At 54.7% G+C, this 4,211-nt stretch overlaps 1 long non-coding RNA gene across 1 annotated transcript; it reads left to right on the top strand.

Annotated features, from left to right (window-relative positions):
• Positions 1–578: 578 nt before the first annotated feature.
• LOC123831563 lies at positions 579–2,942 on the top strand. The gene is made up of 3 exons (XR_006787932.1): positions 579–718; positions 924–1,002; positions 2,818–2,942. It is a non-coding gene; the product is annotated as an uncharacterized LOC123831563 (long non-coding RNA).
• The last annotated feature ends 1,269 nt before the right edge of the window (positions 2,943–4,211 follow it).

Here is a 4,211-nt window from a genome sequence, read left to right as displayed (position 1 = left end):
AGTGAGGAATTTAGGGTGACTGGCACTAAAGGGCCACATGAGGGGAGAGGAAGAACTTGAACACCAGGCTGCGTGTGGGCCTGCCCTGCCGGCAAAGGCGAGCCACCGAAGGTTCTAGAGGAGGGAGTCTCCACTCTGTGTGACTCTGAGAAAAGCTCCCAGCCTCGGTAGGCCGCAGCTGCCTGTGGGTTCTGGAATAGACGTGGGTGGTGTAGGGGCTGCTCAGAAGCCGAAGTTTGGGGTCAGGCCCTGCTTCCACCAGTCGTGGGGACCCAGAAGAGTGGAGCAATCCCAGAGGCCCGGTCCTGACTTCAGACCCCTGCTTCTCAGAATTCAAACTGCTTCCCTTCCTTTCAACCTGCCGGCTTTCCGGGGAAATCTGGTTTTGCAAACATGTTTTCCTAGGCAGGGGAAATGAGCGCTATGCAAACAGTGAAGATAGCTGTGCGTGATAAGGACCTCTGGGCTGTTCTGGCAGTCTGGCCTGAATGGAAAAAAGGGGACTCGCTGGCCCTGGCTGGCCTGGCTGTCACAAGTACTAGGAAGACACCAGCCTCAGAATTGGGTACTGGGGGTCAAGGAATGGGGAGATGAGGGCAATAGGGTAAAGGTGTGTCTTCTGTCCGAGCACTGGATTTTGAGACTTGATGGAGAAAAGGGTGGAGTAAGAAGCTGTCCGAGCCATTGTCATGGAGACCATGGACCCCCAGGAACCTAGGTAGGTCTGCTGTATGGCCTGGGTGACCAACCCTGAACTGGAGTTGGCCTAAGCCCACCCCATGCCCACCTTACCATGAGCCCCATGGCATCCTGGGAGGCGCTAGAGGTGGCCTGATGATTAGGGGTGGGGAGAGGCTTTTAGGGGGAGAGGGAGGGTTAAGGACCTTCTTCATCTGAGTATTAATGTCAATGTGACCTCATAGGTGCCTGCAGGCCATTGAGGCCTGGGGACAGTTGGGTTCCAGTGAGTGATCACCACACGTCGCTCTACAGCAGGCCCAGGTACAGGGGTCTGCGGGGCGGGGTCTGCGGGGCGAATGTGCAGTTCAGAATGAACAGGCCTCTTTTGCCCTCTGGAGTGCCTGGCACTGTGCCAGGAGCGCTCCAACCCTCTCAGGTTGGTGATTCTCCCATTTCCCCAAGAATAAAGCCAGAGTGCCTGCACTGCCCGGAAAGCGCCCTCGTGAGTGATGCTCCTTCCCTCTCCGCAGCTCAGCTCGGCTTTTTCTGGGAGAGGCTGTTCACGGTGGGGTTTCTGGCACCACAGTGACTAAAGGCAGGGGACATTGCTGGGCTGTTTGCACGCCTGGGGGCACCCACAAGCTCAGCTGAGCACCAGGAAGGGGTACTAATGGCCTCAGCAGCCCCTCCCCCCATCAGCGCCTCCTGGTTCCACTTTGGGAACCAGGGACGTGGGTGATTTCCCACATTTCACCGTCCTGAGGACTACTCCACTCAGAACTGTCTCCTGCACGGAGGCATGGTCACAGCCTTCCCCTGTCTGCGCTGGACAGGAAGAGGCCCAAATCAGGCCAGCCGGAATCTCACACATGAGACTAGCAAAGGCTCCCGTCTTGCCTGACTTAACCTAGGCAGAGGGACGGAGGGTGCCAAGGCCCCGCCTCCTTTTTCCCAGCGATCGTCCTTTCCCGAAACCAGTTCCCTTTGTGCGACCTTTATAAGCCTCAGTTTTCCCACGTGTACCATGGGAGGTCATAGAAACAGCACCTTGTCTGTCTGGTGTCCAGCACCGGCACTGAGCAAACCTAGAGAGCGAGAGCCACCTGCTTCCTCTTCTGCACACGGCTAGGCTCCCTGCTGGCTTCCCATCCAAGCCGGGGCCACCAGGAGCCACCGGAGGCCAAGTTGGGTCCACACCCCAGCTCCCCTACTCACATACTTGCTTCCCAGTGCCTTTCAACACGTCTCTGTGCCTCTGTTTCCTCTGTCTAGCGCGGGGGCCGTGGCAGCACCCCACGCGTCGTTCTGAGGGTTGGATGAAACGGAGCGCAGGCCCAGCATTTAGTTGGTGCTCAGTAAACATCAGCCCTGAGTGCCGCCAAGAAGTGCAGTGACTGCGGGGGATGGAGAGTGTTCTGTCCCCAGGGAGGCCGCATCCATCTTGCTTTATTAGATCATAAGTGCTCTTAACGAGGCAAACAGCAGACGGCAGGCAGCCGGCCAGCAAGGGCCAAGAACCCAAGTCCAGTTCTCCAAGTCCCTGGACATCAAACACAACAGAAAAGGCCAAACATCAAAGAATGAACAGCAAGTCCAAACATTATGCTGTGCTCTTATCTTAATTAAAGCAAGTCTTATGTGGGGTTTTTGATGACATAAGTTGAAAAGCCAGGGTCTGGTTTTATTAGCTTTTGCTGACACCCACAGAGAGGTTTGTGACTAGCCCAAGGTCACCTAGCACCCTGCGGCCAGAGCCAGGGCCCAAACCCAGGCTCCGGACGCTGGAGCCAGGGCTCCTTCTGTAACCCTCGCCCCAGCCCGAGCAGCCGGGATCCAGGGTTGGAGTGTGATCCGGGGGAAGCCTCAGTTCATTCGCTTATCTGCATACATAATACTATTTATCGAAAGCCTGCGATCTTCCAGGCCCTGTTCTAGGTTCTGCGGATCCAACAATGAACGAGGCACTCTAGTGGGGGGAGGGGAAGGGAAGCAGATGTCAAAAAATAATGACAGAAATAACTATATTAATTGCGACTGTGGTGAATGCTATTCCCTATGTCCCTTCTCTTTGCATCTGGGCTCAGTGACTACTTAGTCACCAGAATACAATGGAAGTGTTACTCTATCACTTTCTAGGCCCAAACCAACGTCCTTTCTCTTGGAACCCAGCCTCCATGGTTTGAGGAAACCCAAGCTGCCCACTGCAGAGGTCCACATGGGGAGAAACTGACCACCAGTCACGTGAGTGCTTCATCCTGGAAGGAGATCCCCAGCCCCCATCAACGAGCGGACACTGTATGGAGCCGTGACCAGCTGTCCCTGCCCAGGTCACAAATCCATGAGCCAAACAAAGGATCGTTGTGTTTTAAGCCATTAAGCTTTCTGAGTGGTTTGCTATGTAGCAACAGACAAGTAGAACATTGCATTTCACCTTCATGGGGTGGGGTGGAGCCATTTATGACCCCATTTCATAGATGAAGAAACCGAGGCTCAGGAAGGTAAAATGACTCACTCAAAGTCACACAGGCAGTGAGTGGCAAAGCCAGATTCATCGATTTCAAATCCTGTGTTGTTTCCACTGGACCCCATCGCTGGTCAGCTCAACAGCATGGGGACCAGAGTGTCTTCACGAACACTTTCCCACTCAGAAGCAGGTAACTCCAAAGGTGGATTTGCAGTCATGGTAGGACGTGGTGGAGAAGACAGTCTTTGAGCCAGGGAGCTTCCAGCCTCCCGAGAGCCCTCAAGTGCACCACGCGGACGGCTGTCTGCCGGTCGTCTGGGGAGGAGAGCGCGAGGTGGAGTCTCAGGTGAGCACACAGAGCCTCCTTCCCCTGTTCTGAGCCTCTGCTTTCCTTTCTGCTGGAGGGGGCTGAGAAGACCACCCAATTCTGCTCAAGCTGGGGCTGGAGATGGGCTTACAGATAGCTCGCATCATCTTCCCCAGAAGCTCCTTGTCACGTGCTAACATTCCATTTGGAAAGAAATGAATGATAGCTGGGACTCCCACGATGAGAATTTTAATGCAAGGAAGTCCACAGTAGGCAGGGAGGGAGAGGGCAAAACCAGTCCTGAAAGCTTTGTAAGTCAAGTCCCCTCCAAACTGTGTTGCTTCCGTGGCTGGAAGCAGCCTGGAAATCTCCAGGCAAGAGCCCTGGATTCTGGTTCCAGCTCTGGCTCTGACCTGCTGTGTGACCTTGGGCAAGTCACTGTCCCTCTCTGGATCCTCATATGTGCAATGAGAGGACGGGTCAGCTGACCTGGAAGATCCTGAGAGTGTCCGACACCCCAAAAATGTGGAAGACTTTCTACCCCACCCCGACCCCCAGGAGCTCACAGAATTTAGCAGTCCGTGAGGAGCCAACCCTCTGGGCTGTTTCTAGAAGCAAGATGTAGGTGAGCTCCACTAGGCAAATCTTACCCCCTCCCCCGCTCCTCCTCCAGTGTCATAGTTCTTAATTATTTGGTTTCAGATGGGCCACCCAGAGCTCCTAAAAGAAAGATAAGGATGTCATAACTCACAGCCTCCA

This window comes from Phyllostomus hastatus, unplaced genomic scaffold, assembly GCF_019186645.2.
Source record: "Phyllostomus hastatus isolate PE091 unplaced genomic scaffold, TTU_PhHast_1.1 phas_scaffold_182, whole genome shotgun sequence".
Lineage (NCBI taxonomy): Eukaryota > Metazoa > Chordata > Mammalia > Chiroptera > Phyllostomidae > Phyllostomus > Phyllostomus hastatus.
Note: the sequence above shows the minus strand (reverse complement) of the source record. Positions and strands in the feature narration are given on the sequence as shown.